Genomic DNA, 18792 nt, shown 5'->3' with positions numbered 1-18792 from the left:
AAGGGGCTGAGTTGTTTTGGCATTATAATTAGAAGTTGATAACTATAAATTTTGTCTTCTCAGTTGAATGGTATTTGCAGGCGGGGCATGTCTCCAATGTAACCTTTAACTTCTTATGTATGTACTACTACAAGTTGTTGATGGTTTAATAAATACTTTATAACTATAAACGATACTGTTTTAAGTCAATATTTGACAATTTAAATTTGTGACCACAATTTATAGATATATCATTGAATAAATACCATCTTTATCATGTGTTAATTTGGGTTACAGAATAATTTAGCGATCATTTTTTTTTTTTTTGGAAGATCGAATCAAAATTTACTTAAAACTGTTCTCTGAAGATACCAGAAATTTAGAGGGTTTTTTTTAGGGGGGACAGGGGGATCCCAGGATTTCTTCTTAAATATAATGTTACGACTGCTTGAAAGGAGGTAAATCAAAGTCATTCACTTTGAGTTTAGAGTCATTGCTCATTATCAGTTGGTAGGTGTGGAAACAATTTAATAAAGTTTGGGTAATTTAGTTTCAGTTTAAATTCTCAACTGGCAATTGGCCGAAAACTCCCATCTGAAGACGTGAGCACCCAAATGTCATTTTGTGATTTGGCTACTGTCTGCTTGACATAGGAAGGCCCCATCAAGAAAATCTAATGGAGTGACTATCAAAAGAAAATCAATGGTAAGAGTTTTCACTTAAATTATAATACGTTTGTGTGTGTCTGTGTGTGTCAAGCACACCAATTTATTATATTTGAATTAAAAATTTAGAGCTTTTAAAGTTCAAGACATAATTAATGCTAAACGTTTCAATTTATGTTTGTGACTTATAACAAAATAAATGCAATGAATGATTTTATAGGTAAAAGATTCTTATATGATTAATGTTGGTAAAATATTAAAAATGTGAAAATCAGTTATACAATTCATGTCTAGTTTAAGAAATTCCATTTTTGTAGGTCCGTTCTAGTTATTTATCTTTTTAAAAAATAGCACATTATAACTACTGCTTGAGTAAAGTTTAACTTTATAAAAAATACCAAACAATTTATTTTTATAGGTACTTCTTATTTAAAGTAAATGTCATAAATTTTGTAATACAGTAACCTGTTGGGTTTTTTTTTACTTCCATTATAAAATGATAGAAGGGAAAAGGAAGTATAATATATAATAATACCACTTAATTTAATTAACCCTTTAAAAATATATAATTGCTACTACATCTCTGTGGAAATATTAAATTATCAGATCTTTATAATAAAGTAAAGTAGAATAGCTATCCATGAAATACTACAATATCAAATTTGGATGGTAAAATCAGACAGCTTTCCCCTGCCTTATACACATTCGCACTAAGAAAATAATTCAAATTTGATTACATTTTTATATGCTTAAAGTGACCGTAAACTTACTATTTTGATCCTTACTGCATTTGGTTTCTACTTATCCCTTTATTTGGACATTGGTGTCCTGTCAGATCTGTGATTACTTGTATTAGCTAGCTATGGTCAGGAGTAGAGTAGTAGTTTAAAAAGGTTGAAATCTAAAATCACTTTTTATCAGAGTTTATTTTAGCGTCTCGGGGGACATGGTAACTTTGTGATAACTGGATTTGGGCAATGGAGGTCAAATATTAATAATAGCTCATCAAACTTAGAATTTTTGAGACTGACATAGTTTGAGTTAATTTTTCTTGCCTAGTTAGAGATGTCTAAATGATGTTAATTGAATGCGACCGTGTTCTTGACTGTTTTCTAGAGTTTAATAACAAACATCATGAATTGCCTGTGACAAGTACCTAGCATAGCATTTGTTATCCTGTAAGCATTCAAAGGTTGAATAGCAACATCTGCCTTCAATCCATCTATCTTAATTTCAGTTTTTTATAGATTGTCTGCTATGTGCCATTTATTCAACTAGGTGTTGATAATAAAATGGTCTAAGTAAAAATACAGATATTTTCTAACTGCTCTTGAATTTATAGTGTATATGTTAATTACCATGTAGATTAAATTACACAATTTAAAACAGCAACTGGAACCAATACTACGGAAAGGTGAAAGTTGCTATAAGAGTAAAAGCAATAGGGCTAGTGTGTAAATAATGCATAAAACCCACATATTTCTTAAAGTGAATCTTTTAAGTTTATGATTTTATTAAATGAATGTCTTATAAGCAAGGCATGCAGAATAATTTCTAACCATGGAGAAATAATTTTTTATGCTACTCTATTTTCTTAGGTTTCAAAGAATTTACAACAAAGCCTTGTCAAAGTAGCGTTCTTATGTGAGAATTTCACTTACAGAAGAGAATTCTTACGGAATCCAAACATTTCAGGATTAAATGCAATAAATGATAACCTCAATTTTTCAATTGAATTTAAGTTCATTATAGAAGGTCAACCATAAAATGCTGTCCTCTCCTTAGCAATTATTTTCCATTCTATCACTCATTTTATATCATTGAGTTGTTATATGCAGACATTTTTAATGTAATATGATTTCCTTAATCAACTTTTATCCCCTTTTTAAAGAAAAGAATGTAAAATTTAAATTTTTAATAAATTTATTCTAAAATATAAATATTTATTACATTTTTGGAAATAAAATGGTAGAGCATTTGGATACCTTAATATTTACTCTTTTTCTGTAGGACACAGAATCTTGTATAAGGGAGAGACACTAGTGATGTTTGAAAAATAATGACGTTAGCTGTTTTCACGTTACATTTGTCAACATTTTTAGAAACTCTTACTATAAACTAACTCTTCTTTATTCAGCTGATTGTAGGAAAAAACTGAGTCAGAGCATATAACCTAGTAGGAAACTAAAATCAGAAAAGCTAACTTTTATAATAGAAATCATCTTTAATTTATTACTAAAATGTAACCTATTTAAAATATTAAATAAATATAAATCTTTTTCAAACAGAAAAAATTCAGATTAAGTCCATTGTTAAATTTTTCCTCAAAATTACTGTTTTGGATTTAATTTCTATATTATCTAAATTTAGTTTTTCTGCCTTCCCCCCCAAAAAAGGTCACCAACCTCACTTTCAAATAATCTGGTTTGAAGATCTTAGCTTAAATACCTAGGCAGTTACACTTGCCAGTGTTGGGAGAAAGGTCCTTCCTGTACCTTCCAGAAGAGAGTCTCGAGGAAAATGATCCTCGCTGGGTGACATGCCTTGCAATGCCCATAACAGCTCTTTTTCATTCTGTATTGTTAGCTTTTATTGGCCCACGATGTCAGGGAGTTAATAGAGCATTTAGCCACATAAAGATGTTTAAAACACATACATATGTAAACATCACAGGTGGAAGGTGACAGATAGCATTTCTTTTACTGAAATGAATGAAAAATGTCCCTTGTTTCTAAGCAAACAATGGTCTACCAATAACCATCAATTTTTAACTATAGCACACAGTATCTGTTGTAATATACTGGCTTCCATTTTGAATTTTGGGGCTTTTACTGTCAGAAGAAATAGTGATTAACAGTAGTGTGGAATTGCAAGTTTGAGAAAGGAAATTTTAGTGAAAGTTATTGCTTATAGTTGTGGGAAGTAAAAGAACATTTTCATTTCAATGTAATGAAGAATTTTTCAAATGTGAACATTAAAATAGATTGCCTTCTAAGATTCATTCTTTTAAGAATCTGTGATGTTTATAAGAAGGAATTCTTGCTGATATAAATCACAGGATTATCTGAAGGAAATTTGTGGCACATCTTAAAATTAATACATTCATAAAGATATAAACATATAAAATCTTTACTATTATATGAGGTAGATATTACTAGTAATATTGAGCTACTACTTGTAGTGGGATCTTTACTAAAGATACTTAAGAGATAAAGAGCAATTGCCATTAATTCATTCCATAAATTCTTATTGACAACATGCTGTATGTCAAGCACTGCACTAGGCGTTGGGGACACAGCCCTTAATAAGACTGATGTGACTCTCTTGGTTATAGTCCGTCAAGGAAGATAGATATTAGACAAGTAATTACAATAAAGTGTAGTGGTTTGTGACATGATAACAAAGCAGTCCTTTCTTAAGGATACCTTGAGAATTGCTCTATAGTATGCTCATCATTTAACTAGTTTACTTTCCTCATGAAATGAAGTTATTCATTTTGACATAAAAATTGAATTAAAATTCTTTGAGAATGGATCATAGAAACTAGTAGAGATTGAAGTAGTTTTTTTTTTTTCTACATACCTTATTTAAAATAAGAAACTGCTATGGAAAGGTCTTCGTTTCTGAGGCACCAAGAAATGTGAATATAAGCAGAGAAATCTCAATACCGATCATGTATATTATGCATCATATAGATCATTTAGTAAAATTATATGTAGCAATGTTACATTAAAAATTTCTGAGTTGTAGTGGTTAAGAAGTTGGATCTAGAGTCATGCTGGTTAGGTTTGAATATTAAGTCTGACACAAGCTTTGCAGTCTTAGGAAAGTTGATCAACAACTCTGTACTTCAGTTTCCTCATCTTTAAAATGGGAATGATAAGAGTACATAACCTTGGAGAAAAATGAGTGATTTGATGCATATAAAATGCTTCTAAAAGTATCTAGCATACAGATAGTACTTACAGACAGGGCTTTTATACATTGTGGTAGTTAACAGCAGTAACAAACATAATTTCCTCAAGACAAAAAATGTTGGGCCAACAAATAATTGCAGAATGGTGCTTCAAATACATATATTACATTACAAGGAGCTATTATCTTTATTCTGCCAAACAAAATATCAGTGAAATTCTCACCCAAGCTTTGGAACCTCTTAGCAATATAGCAGTCACTAAAAGGCCTGCCTCCATAGGTTGCACCTCTAGGACCAAGGTTACCTCAGCCTGTAACCTAAGATTCAGTCTATGCAAAGCACTATGGAAACGACCTTTGTCTAAGAAAGGAAATTTCAAAAAGCCCAAACCAGATGAGTAAGTTTGTGAATGAAATAACTGTTAAAATTAATTATCTTTTCTCTGCAAAAACCTCAACAAAGGATTTCTTTCTATAATGGATCTGTATTATATTCGTAAACTTAATCATATATAGCACTACTTGTTATTTTACTTTATTAAGAAATGAATTGTTTTCTGTCTCAAGATAGTTATATATATATATATATATATATTACATTATCTACTAATATATATTTTGTGAAAATATTTTCAAATGTGTAAAAAATATGTTTTATCTAATTTTTGCTGTATCGTATAGTTTGATATCCTAGCAAACTATAAGAATTAAATAATTTTTAAGAATTAAATACTTTTTGCTAAGTAATTTTTGTTGAAAACAATTTCAAGATAAAATTTTATTTGACATTACTTTAAACTATGATCCTAAGGTTTATGTCTAAATATATATATAAATAGAATTTATGTATTTGTGGATTAATTCAACTTATCATAAGTGTAACTAATGAATTGTTTTCAGATGAAATATTTAAATTAAATCTAAAATAGATATTTCATAACCTTGTGTCTTTTATTTTGTTTGCAACACAAACTGTTTCTTTCATTGTAAGATACTAAATAAGAGAAAATGATTTGAATATACAAGTATGATTTCCCGTGACCACAATAAGTTTGAATAGAATCAGTCAACAGATGTGTTAAAAACTTGCTACCTGTGTATCACTTGCTAATAATAGTTATGGTAGTCTAAAAGAGTTATGTTTTCATTCTGCTTAGGCCCTAGAAAGACTAGAACCATGGAAAGGACACTTAAACGTGCAGCAGGAAATCTGACACCTAGTTTCTGCCCTGCCACTAATAAACAGAGGGATCCTAGATACATGAACCTACTAAAATTATGAGGCCACCTGGGCATCTTAGTCTCATTATAAATATGTGCATATGTGTGTGGGTGTGTGCATGTACACATATGTATACACTATGTATATGTCCATCCCAAATTATTGCTCCAGATTAAAGTGAAAAGCTAAGAATTCATTAAGTTTAATGTCCAAATAAACTAAGCAAAGAATTCTATTCTACAAAATATTTTACATGGTGTCTCTAAGCGGACATACATTATTGACATATATATGTATGTATACACACACGCGCATACACACATACGTACGTACATACATACATACATACATACATACATACATACATACTGTTTCAGAACTTCTCTCAAATAGTCCCAAATAAATTATGTGCTGTTTTTTAACTTCACAAGGGAAAAGAAAACTCCTTTAGCTTAATTTCAAATTGATTTACTTGTTCTATGATTAACATTTTTTTCTAATACACATTTTCAATAGGTACCAAGTTGTTTTTTTATACCTTTGGACTAACTTTTTATATACCAGCTTTAATTAGCTACAGCAGTCATTAGCAGGTCTGCTGTTTGCAACACTATAGGACGTTTCTAATTCTGCACCTACTGTCATGAGTTCTCATATTAATTTACTAATTCATTAAAAAGTAGACTATAGCATTCTAAGAGAAAAAAATAAACATGATTAACATGTATGTGTATACACATGCACACATGCACACACTTGTTTGCTTCACAAAATGATCTTAAATCCCTTAAACACCATTTATTCTTATTAAAGAGGAGAGGAATAGTGAGGAGCTGCTAATTAAAGACTCACTGTGTTATCCAGCTCTGCATTGTGTTGATCTAACCATAAGAAGCTGCTTGGTCTGTCTCTTGAACTATTAGATGCTACTATAGTCATAATTAAAATAATAAAAAATCAGAGTTAAAGTAGATGCCTTTTATAGACTTAATGATTTAAGAACACCTGTATTGTGAACTACTACATTTTAAATCTTTAAATGTTACCAGGGCACTGAATGCAGACATTTTTGGAACAAAAAATATATTTAAATTAAATATTTGGAGGAAATATTAACATAGAACCATATGAAATAAGATTGGAATTTATAATATTAATTTTAAAAAGGTATTTTTCGGAATTTGCTTATTGCGGTATATTCTGGAAGAAAAATCTTATACATCATTAAATCTTATACATCATTAAGCTATCATTAATATAATAAAAGTGAATTCAAAAACCATCAAAAATAACTTCTTCTAATTTCTCTGAAAATAAGATGGCAAGTAGACAATTGCATCTTATGCTGTAGGTACTTTTTATGAGGAGAGGAATAAGCGATGACTGCTCTTCTTTGGTTGGAGGTACAGGGAGTGGATACCAGAGATATAGGGAAATCTTTCAGGTTTAAATATATATCTGCCATATACTTTACCTATTATTTAAATTATTTAAATTTTTAAGAGTAGCATATAAATTCATATGTATTTGTGGATGTTAAACTTTTGTCATTCATTTGAATACCTTGAACCTACTAAGTATGAAACAGTAGGATGTTTTATACTTAGCAAAGAGAGGCAGTAATGTACTACCTCCTATTATCTAACCAGTCTTATTCAGAGAAGGGAGTATCAGATGGTTAAAGAAAACCATTTGAATCATGGGATAAGTTTTGAAAATGTAGACCCAAGTAATATGTACCATTAAAACCAGAAGACAGTATGAGTTTATTGAGATATGAAGAAGGAATACGATATCAAAATTAAATAATTTGCATTGGATCTATATGCTCTACAAACTCATATCTTTTGTTTGTTAGTTTATTTGGGGATAGGGGACAAAAATTTTTTTTATGAAATTATGTTTCCTAGGTTACTGTTGGATTAGAGTTTACAAAATTTTTTCTCTAAAAATGTGCATATACACAGTAATAATATGTACAAGTCAAATTTAATTTTTAAATGAATTTTTTCGATTGTGGTCACATCTGTGCCAATCACAGGGCAATCCGTCATATCTTTTACATCCTTTGTCTAGATTGTGAATGTTCAGCATGTAGTAGGGTAATAGATAACAGTTCTGTTTTTACTTACACTATATTATTTATATTTGAATTAATAGACCATGTCACAGGGGCTTGATTTTTAAAAACTTACTGTAAAAATTCAAATATACACAAAAGAAGAGAGACTTGTGTAATAAATTCCCTATATCTATGGCCTAAATTTAAGAATTAGCAAAAATTTACCACATCTACTTCATTTTTCTCAAGTATTTTAAAACAGATGCCATACCTCTTCTTTTAACACCTATATTCTTCACTATGTACCCCTTTTTTTTTTAAAAAAAGACTTTTTTTCTTATATATAAGCATAATACATTGTCACATCAACAAAATAAACAATAATCCTTCATCACCTGATATTATTACTCTATTCAGTTTCCCCTGCTCTTGATTCAAAAATGCTATTTTACATTTGGATTGTTCATTCAGAATCCAAACAAGATTCATACAACATTGGTTCTTAGGACCATTCTGTAATTAAAATGTATTTCTTCCTCTCTATTAGTTTACCTCCCTCCTTCCCTTCTTCTCTTCCTCTCTTTTCCTTCCTGTTCATTACTTATTAAACCGAGTAAGCTATCCATTAGAATAGTTTCCTTTCTAGATTTTTCTGTTGGCTTGCCTAGTGAGCTTATTTCTCTAACCTCTGAATTTCCTGTAAATTAAAATTCAGTTTAAAATACTTACTAGATTCAGGTTAAGCTTTGATTTTGGTGGTAGGGGAGGATTGAGAAGAATACTTCATACATGGGGCTGTTTCTTCGTACTGGGTCACCTCAGGAAGCACATAATGTCTATTTGTCATACTCTTAGCAATGCTAAAAATGGTCAGTGGTGACAGCCCAGTCTTTCCACTGAGAGTTTTCCATCAATCTCATAGTTTTATCCATTGGTAATTGTTCTCTGAATCAATTCTATCATTAAGGTTTGCAAGATAATGAATTTTTTAATTAGCCACCCTTTCTACATGTATTAATGGAAATTCTTCAATAAAGAAGAAATTTTCCTCATAAACTGTGCCCTTTTTATTTCCCTGAAATAGTTCATCCTAGAAAGAAACCTGGTGTTTTTAATACCATTTCTGAAATACCTAGTTTAATATCCATCCAAAAGTAGTTTCAGATATGAGGAGCTTATAGCACTGAAGTACCTGTGTAATTCTTGGATTTTTATAAAATATACTTTTTATTTGATTTTCATGAACATTTGTCAGTACTAGGATAACTTTATGTAGTTACCATATACAATGTTGATCATATAGGAGTTGAGGACCTTTTCCCAGTTCTACTTAGTCAAATATTTTGCTTTGTGATGAGTCATTGGTGATGAGTTGAGCTTCAGGGAATATGGTACTTCCTTATCAGGTCAGCAAGCTGAACATCATCACCTAGCAAAGTCATAGCATTTAGGTGGGGATGACTTTACATTGCTTAGAATAAAGCTTAAATTCAGGGACAAAAAACACCATTTTTAATTAGATTTATAGGGATAACATTGGTTAATAAGATTATATAAATTTCAGGTATACAACTTTATAATATGACCCCTGTATACTCTATTGTGTGCTCAACACCTGGAGTCTAGTCTCCTTCTGATGTCATATATTTGACTTGTTTTCCACCCAATCCATTTCCTGGTAACCACCATTCTGTTGTTTGTATCTATGAGTTTGGGGTCTTTTTTTGTTTGGTTAGTTGATTCGTTGTTTTTTGTTTTTTATCCCCATATGAATGAAATCCTATCATTTTTTATTTTTTCTTTCTGACTTATTTCACTTAGCATAATGCTCTTGAGATCTATTCATGTTGTTGTAAATGCCAACATTTCATCTTTTTATGGCTGAGTAGTATTCCTTTTTATACACATGCACACACATGCATAAATATACCACATCTTTTTATTATTAGTTTATTCAATAATTACCACTAACTCCATTTCTATTTAATACTCTTGATGAACAAAACCTGAAGAATAAATAAAACCCAAATATTTTATTTTTAGATGACATGATTAATTAGGAAAATCTGTTACAGTCATCTTTAAAACCATTTATAAACAATAACAATTTAACAAAAAAGTTGTATATGCTATATCTTTATACCAGTTTAAATCATAATGGAAAAAGAACTCATTCAGAATTGTAATGAACAAAATACACTTAGCAATAAATTTGAGAAAGATGTAAGACCTTTAGAAAGAAACCATTAACATATTTGAAAACATTCTAAGATTCAGATAAATGGAGAGAAACTCTCTGAATCATGAGAACATTGGCTAATTATTTGACTGTAAGTAATTTATAGATTTTAAGGTTTACTTCTAACTTAAAATATATATTGATTTATTTTATAGAGATTCTAATAAGAGTAAGTCTCACCCTACTACATATCAGAAACTTTTTTAAACAGCAGTGTCTAAATAAAACCGTTGTAATGATACACAAATATATTTATAACCCAGATACTAGAAGGGACTTCTGCCTCTTGGCAATTTAAATATAAATTTTCCTTGAACCCCTGACTTCTTGGTCAGTGAAAGTCAAGAGAAATGCCCTTTGTCCTTTGACTTTTGCAAATTCCTGTGCCTGACTTCTGACCTCTTGTTTCTTGCTGCCACCCTGATTTCTGACAGTGTCAATACAGATGTGAAATCAGCCACTTCACTAGTTTCAAAAATTTATTCAGCATTTTATGAGTTTAAAACTGAGTGGCGATAAAACCAGCACATTTGTCTATATCTGTGGCCTCCTTCTCATACACTTTCCTAAATTAACACAGTTGCTTTCTTAAGAGGAATTCTGAAAAGTAAACTTTTTTTCCATCTTGTAAAAACATGGATTACTGAAGCATTATAAGGAATCCAAAATTAGTTTCATCTACATACAACTTAATATATGATAAAATATTTTTACCTAAAGGAGAGGCCACTTATAGGATATTCATTCAATGGTATTAGGTAGTGGTATTTAGTGGTATAACTGCAAGATCGATTAGACAAAAAACATCTTTTTATCCTTCTTTATACTACCATAGATTAAAAGAAAAAGTAACACAGAAAATACCTTTACATCTCATATTTGAAGCATTAGAACTCACCAGAGTAAAGATGCACTTAAATATTAAAAACTTTCATTGGACTAAAATATTATAATTAAAACAATTGCAGAAAGTTATGGAAAACATCTATGAAAAGTTACAAAGGAAATTATATTAGCTATGACAACTTATATTATTGCCAAATATGCAAATTTAGACATCAAGATCCTAATATGTAAATGTCAAAATATGACATTAAGATTATGAAAATAAATAAACGAATAATAAAAATTATGAGAGAAAACATTTACTCCTGCACTTACATACTGTACAAAATCAAACGACTTTAAGATAGTTTTTTCATTGTTTTATAGGAGCCAAATTTTTTAAAAGAAATCTAATATTGGCCAGATGAGCAGTGATATCAAACTTTTGGGAAGCAATACAGGAATATATGCTGAGAATCACAGTAATGTGTAGATATTTCAGTTGTAGGAATTTAGGAAGTAAATATTAATTAAATCATATGTGTAGAAAATACCCAGTTTAGAGACTAATTAGTGAATATTAATATAAAATGTTGTCTTAAGTAATTATTTTTGAAGACTACAGAACAATTGTCCAGCAGAACTTTTGTGTCAATGAAAATATTTTATAACTTGTGCTGTGCAGTAATGGTAGCCATTAGCCACATGTGGCTACTGAGCACTTGAAATGTAGCTAGGGCAGCTGAAGAATTGAATTTTTTATTTTATTTAATATTATTGAATTTAAATTCAGGAGACTAGTGGCCACACTGTTGGACAGTGCAGTTCTAGAAATATGGAGAAATGTTAGGTATAAGTGAAAATAAATTAGTAAATTCATGTGCTGTGATTACAAGTATGTAAATACCTATCTATATGTACATATAGAAAGTGGCATTGACAATATTTATGTTAGTATTGAAGGAAGTGGGTGATGTTTTTAAAATGCTACTTAAAAGGTCAAATTAAATAATGTAGCACTCTAGCACTGTGCCATTCAATATGTTGACCCCTAGCTGGATGAGGCACTTCACATTTGAATTAAGTAAAATTTAAAATTTCATCTCTCAGAGGGCTGAGAAACAAATTTGTCACAAGATCTGAAAGAACATAGAGTAGAAAGCTTGTATAAACAAGCCTTACTAATGTTCTTACTAATTTACCACCCAGGCCCAAACTTAGATTTCTCACTAATGAATACCCAAACCTAGCTTAGTTTCCTTTATAATGAGCACAAATTTTCTTTCTCCTGTCAATTTCTTTAAAAATGTATTGTTTCTTTGTCTAAAGGCTGCCTGATTCAGTCATCTCTTTGAGCCTCATTTTATGATCTGAGCATATTGATTTTCCCATATACACATATTAAATTACCTTTTCTCCCATTTAAAAAAAAATTAGTCCCTTAGTCATAGTAGCCACATTTCAAGTGCTTAATAGCCACATATGGCTAATGTTCACTGTTTGGACAGAGCAGAAAGTTCTATTATACAGTGCTGCAGGAAAGAACTGGAACAAGTCATGAATAATTTATTAGTCGATAATTTCTGAGGTTACTAATGAATTAAAACTGGAAATTGGATGCAGTAAAAAGGTGTAAGGAACAGTATCATGAGACCCTATACTTGTAACCTAGATCAGCACTTCATAAAGTATGGTCAGTGGACAAGTGCTGGTTGTATCAGTCTATGACACTGTGACTAAATGCTCACTCTCAGTTTCAGTACTTATTTAGAAACTTTTATAGCAAGGTGATATTTCTGTGTCATCCAAGGAAATCACCTACCTATTTTACTGAGAGAGAGACTGGTCTGGTTATTTAAAAGCCACTTAGAGTTCTGTGTAGTGTATAAGCAGTAGTCGTTCATGAGTTTGGGCCCACAACAGAAATAATGAGTCCTTCACTATGGTGTGAGAAACATTGGTCAAAAAAAAAAAAAAAACAGTTTAGGGAAATTTCCTAAGAAACTATATTGGTGTTAGTATAGCTTAATAATCTGTACTTGCAAGTGAAATTGAAAATTGAACACTAAATCTCCGAATGTGGTAAATTTAGACTTCATCCTTCCTGCTAGTGGAACTGAGGCAAAAAGTCCATTACCCAGCAATGTGAGTAAGGATTTTAAAGGAGTTCCCAGTCAGTGCTTCTCTCTGGGGAACTTGTTTCCTCTTTTCCCCCTCCTGGGCGTGGAGGATTAAACCAGTTCTCAGAATCTTTTCCTTTCAGTAAAATTTCCAATTTTGTGTTTTCCTTTACCCCTTTTAAGTTCCTTTTGTCATATTGTTGCACTTAGTTTCTTTGTAACTACTTTCATCCCTTACCCACCAAGGTCAGTTTCAAAGTCTTGCAAGGTATCCCAAGTACGAAATTTGTTTTAAGTGCACTTCTAAAGTTTTGTTTTAAAATCTCTTCCTTTTTTTCATATTTTAGCCCTGATTCCCTGATACAAAATAATAAATTGAATTATTTGTGAAATGTGGAAAGCTTTTTACCTGTAATCAAGGCATAATGTGTCAACTAAAGCATTATTTTAATGATAAAGGAATAAGCATGAACCCTAAATTCACCTGTTTTCTTAATATATTTTTGGCTGTACATCAGTTTTCTATACCTTGAAATGCTCCATATGCAGTGTCCAGTTTGTTTTGAGGACTGATTCTGCTTTGTGGAATTTGAAGTCAGATGGAGTCTAGTACATTGTAACACTTCTAATTTTTAATGGCTTTTCATTTTGGATTAAAAATTCATATACATATTCAGTCCTTTAACAATTATTATTGATTTGTCTGTTACAGAATTCAACATTTCTTCTTTTCCCCCCAATTTATTAAATTTGGAAAGAGTTGGAAAACACTTGAACGAAATGAATTTGTTTTTAGTAATAGTCGATAGGTTACAAAAAAACTAAATGAATACTATTTAACATTTCTTGTTAAATTGTTTTTTATGATTTAAAAAACTACTTTAAATATGACAGTCATACCGATAGAATGGTATCTTCTGATTTCAGTTTAATATGGTAATCATTTACTTTAGGCAGAATTATAGATTTTGATAACTATATTATATTGGTTTATGTAAACCTCTTCAAAAGATGAAAAATAATATTAATACTAAAGTATTAAGAAGACATGTTAGTTTTTATCTAAATATTCTTACTCTTATATTTGATATTTGGTGACATTTTTAAGGTACAGTTTGTGATTTCCTCATCTTAAAGTAGTCCATTTCTTTTCAGTAATTTGGGTTATAAGAATATATTTTTAGCATTTTCTCATAAATATTTTATGACAGAATTTTAAAATTATATTAAGTTATTTAATATGTGATTAAAGGTTGATATTAACATTTTTATATAACATTTTCAAACCCCTCAGAAAATTTGTAGACTTCTAATTGTTTTATTTTATGTAAGTTTTGACTTTGAGAATATTGACTAATTGGTTAATATTCTTTCTGTCACATATTTTAGTGCTTACTATGTGCCAGGAATTTATGTGAGGCTCTTTAGATAATGATCATTAAAAAATCACACCCCAAACCCATTTCCTCTGGGAGTTTTTGTTCTGGTGGATTACTTCATATATGATTCTATGGCATTTAACAGAATTAAACAGGCTGCTTTTCTGTTAGTTGTCAAGAAATGTATGTCATTGTTTGAAAATACAGAGATATATAGAGGCGGGACAAAATTTTTTCTAGTTCTCTTTAACTCATTGCTTTTTTCATGAGTTTAACTTTATTTCTTTTTTTAAGTGAAATTTGTAACTATGGTCATTTGGCAACCCAAAAATTTTTCATTTTTTTCTCAACTTCTCAGCAGAAAGTTCAGTGCTAGGGTAGAAGTTGAACTAGTCACTTTAGGTTTTGGATTTAAGAAGTAATATTTGAAGCATAAAATATTATATAGAGAAGATACTTTTTTTGAAATAAGGGAATGTAATTCCTAGAATACCCATGATTTTATCTAATTTATTTTCTTCAGCAACTCCTTTTTGTAATATGGATAGATAAACTTGAACTAAATGGTTTAATCTCAGTATAATCTTTTACTCTTCTCTCCTCCTTCAGGAAAATATTAAACTTCCACCACAAGAAGATTAAAAAGAGATCCCTCCTGCACCAAGAAAGATCTGCAGATCTTTTTCAGTGTTCTTGGAGGTGTGGGGTGTGAGAACTTGATCAGTTTGTGTCAGCCACCTTGTTCTCTAAAGGTAAGCACTGTGTAGTGAGTGCACACTCATGTGCCCAGGCTCCTAATGCAGGACTGGCTTTGGAATGCTCCATTGAGGGTTTGAGGCCATCAGACTTTCTCACAGAAGGGGGCCTAGGCAGCTGCTTGTGGGCAGAACATCACACACATCTGTCAAGGGATGGTTTTCATTGTTTAGAAGTGAAGCATGTCCTAGAGATGTATGGTTGTATTTGTTCTGTTTTTTAAAAATTCTCAATTATAGTAAAACTTATCTTTCAGTTCATTGTACATCTTAAATTAGTTCATTAACTGCTATGGTTTATCCCGCATCAAGAATTTCTTAGAGATCTTGAGATTTGCTTTAAAAAACTTTGAAACAGTGACAGCAATTAAGCGATCTTGTGACTTACTAGGTTAAATTGAAAAAACTAGCTTTGCAGACTTGCTTTTCATAATCTTTTTGAAGCTGTCTCTTACCTTTATTTCAGAGAAAGTCTCTCAAAATATGTTTAAATCCATATAAGCTTCAGAAAGTATGGAAGCAAAGGCCATCTCAATCTTTATTAAGTATATGATCATAAAATTTCTTATATCAGATCCTAATTGAAAAAATCACTCAAAATCACCAGTTTTTTTCCTATCATAACTTTTTCCTGTCTTCAGGAAATGAAGAATATATAAATTGGTTCCACCAGGGTAACTTTATAAAGAATAAATGAATTAATATTTCAGCTTTACTTCTAAACTCTAACATCAGAAAACCTTGTTGTTCTTTTTACTATTTATTGACACCTCGCAAAATAGCAATCCTAACTTAAATTGTCATTCGGTTATTGATTGATTATGAAGAGGAACAGGAACATATTGATTTTGAAAATCATCAATATTAATAGTAGGTTAGTATTAGATAAGAATAACTTTGGGTGCCACTAAGAGACTAAATGTCTAATAAGATGTTTCAGATTATAATCACCAGGATACTGTAGTATTGACAGTGTAGACTTAAAGTGCTGAAATACCGATGAAGAAATTAAATCCATACAAGCAATTTTGGAAACTTTAGTTCTACAAAATGTGAACTTTTTATGAACAGTTAAATTTGATTTTTATCTGGTAGCCCTGTCTTTGTTTATGATAAATTTTATTGTCTTTTAAAAACAATGATTTTCTAATATCTGTGTAATAAAAGATATTAAGGAGAAAAAAAAACCCTTTGCTGTTAGAATGAGAAAAAAATACAACATTCTTTGAAAAAACCTTGAGAACCAATTACTTTTGTAGGTTAATAATTGAGGAGTTAGAACTACAAGCACCTTCAAAAGATTTAAATCTTCAAAGTATGTATGACATAAGTTATGATAGTGAAGAAATAGAGATTGCTGGATATTTAGAGATAATTTTTCTACATAATTTTTTAAAATTTTTATTTGTGAGAGCATGTTAAATATTTTCAACATCTGTAATAGCATGGAGCAAAATAAATGAATGCCTCATTTTTGGGCCAGTTGAGGAAAAAATGAATCAAAAAATAAACCTACTGAAAATGTAAGGTGGAATATAGAATAAACAGATCATTATTTCGTACCTAAATTAAAGCTTTATTATAATTGAATTATTTTAATCTAAAAAAAAAACCCTTTAAAAAATTTGTCTTAGGATAGTATTGGCAATATATTTTATAAAAAGAAAAATTTATTTCATTATTCTAGAACTAGTGTTCTAATTTCAAATCTGTTACGTAGCATTAATATATAAAATGGGGACCACTGAAGTCTAGAATATCAAAAATAAGATGCTTTCTCAACAATTCTTATAACTAACTTATTAGACAACAAAAATAAACTATTTTATGATTTTGATAATATATAGGAGTGAAAACTCAACATACTGGCACTGAGGGAGTCTCCCGTTGAAACTAGGATTTAGGAGAAAATCTTATCTTTATATATACGTCGACATATTTAATCACACAACATGTGCATACTAGTGTTTGTTTTTAAAAGAAAATAGCCAATCCATGGAAACACCCTCTACTAGAAATTTAGTTTCCTACCTATTCTTAATAGTTAGAGGGAAGTGAGGGAGACGGTCTTATGTTTACCAATATTGATTATTATTTTTTTTTAGAGAAGGAATAACAAAGAAATTCTAGCCCAACTCTTGTCTTGAAGCCATCTAGGCCAACATTGTCCAGCAAAAATGTAATGCAAGCCATACATACAAACTACATATGTAATTAAAGGTTTTTTTAATAGCCACATTAAAATAGTAAAAAGAAACAGGCAAAATTAATTTTAATTACATTTTATTTAACCTACCATCTAAAATATTTCAACACGTAATCAGTATAAAAATTGTTTTACTTTTTTTCATACTAAGCATGCAAAATTTGATGTATATTTTACACTTACAGATATTCTGTATTGAACTAATAATCTACATTTCAAGTGTTCATATCCACATGTGATTAACTATCATATTAGACAGTGCAGATCTTGAACAAGAGTGTAGCTCCCATTTTAGCATCATATTGAAGTCTCTTGAGTAACCCTGTGAACATCCCTGGTTTAGTCTCCAGATTTAGCAGAAGACAATCAATCAATCAATCACAAATTTAACTGGTTGTATTTTGTCTGGCAACCCAGGCTTCACTGAGTGGAAGACATCATCAGGCTGCCTAGAAATTTCTAGAACTATAGGATAGAGACTCTCTTCCTTTGCAGAGGATTTTAATGACCCTCTGAAAATTAGTATATAATCCAGAAATCTGTAACCCATTTCTTCCTAATTTTTGAAGATGTTTAAGACAGAAGAGAGGCAGATAGGATGGGGACTCAGTCCTTACAGATTTAAACATTTTAAATCTAAATTATTACACTAAGCTAAAAGGTTCATGAAATTTTATAAACTGAATGATTAGTTACTAGAGTTTATAAAATATATATTGTCTAACAGCACGTTACTAGTATCACGTCTTATGGAAACTAATTCATCCTTGGTGATAATCTCAACAGTTTTCAGGGTCCTGGCTATTTCAAGTTATTTTCTACCATTGGTTACCAGTGCTGCAGCTGTCACTTAACTCTCAAGTTGGCAAGAATTATCACAAAATATTAGATTTCTATATGCCAGGGTAAGACTTACCTTACAAATATTTAAGTGCTTTTACTTCTCTGCTATGGTGTCGACCATTGGATTTTGACCCAGTCAAAAAATCGTTCTTATACCAGTAGCTCTCATTCCCCTAAGGGCTTCTTTTACAGAGGAACAGTTTTCCAATTCATATTCTTTAACATTTTTTAATGTTCAAATTTTAGTACCATTTTGAAGCATGTAACAGTTTCTTTAGTAGTGGTTTTTTGCCCCTTAAGCTCTAGAGGAGAGACTATTTATAATTCGTGTTCTCTAAGGACAGTAATTACACCAGTTCCACACTCCCTTTCGGGGAACACTTGCCTTCACCAGATGAATGACTGTAGGTGACAGCTCTGCTTCATTACCACCTAGGCAGGTAGATCCAACTGCCAGTGTGGTTTGGCAGTTTAGCAGATCAGTGTAAGCCATGGCGCATTCCAAATCCATTCATGCTTAGGAGAATGTACCCAAGAGTGTGGATATGTTTATAATTATTGCGTTTCCTTCAGAGAACAAGA

At 30.7% G+C, this 18792-nt stretch overlaps 1 protein-coding gene across 6 annotated transcripts in view; it reads left to right on the top strand.

The window, feature by feature from the left end:
• Positions 1 to 18792, top strand: part of ZEB1 (zinc finger E-box binding homeobox 1) — a 166247-nt gene that overhangs the window by 41008 nt on the left and 106447 nt on the right. For 3 of the 6 annotated variants that reach the window (XM_016160099.2, XM_036228057.1, XM_016160098.2), the window contains exons 2-4: positions 530 to 684; positions 4840 to 4957; positions 15016 to 15158. The exons of 1 other annotated variant lie outside the window; for it this stretch is intronic. The gene's annotated coding sequence lies outside the window, so the exon portion shown is untranslated. The remainder of the gene's footprint in view (positions 1 to 529; positions 685 to 4839; positions 4958 to 15015; positions 15159 to 18792) is intronic. 2 more of the 6 variants (XM_036228058.1, XM_016160101.2) reach the window with 1 other exon arrangement.

This window comes from Rousettus aegyptiacus, unplaced genomic scaffold (genome assembly GCF_014176215.1).
Source record: "Rousettus aegyptiacus isolate mRouAeg1 unplaced genomic scaffold, mRouAeg1.p scaffold_m13_p_10, whole genome shotgun sequence".
Taxonomy (NCBI): domain Eukaryota; kingdom Metazoa; phylum Chordata; class Mammalia; order Chiroptera; family Pteropodidae; genus Rousettus; species Rousettus aegyptiacus.
This window is presented reverse-complemented; position numbering and strand designations above follow the sequence as displayed.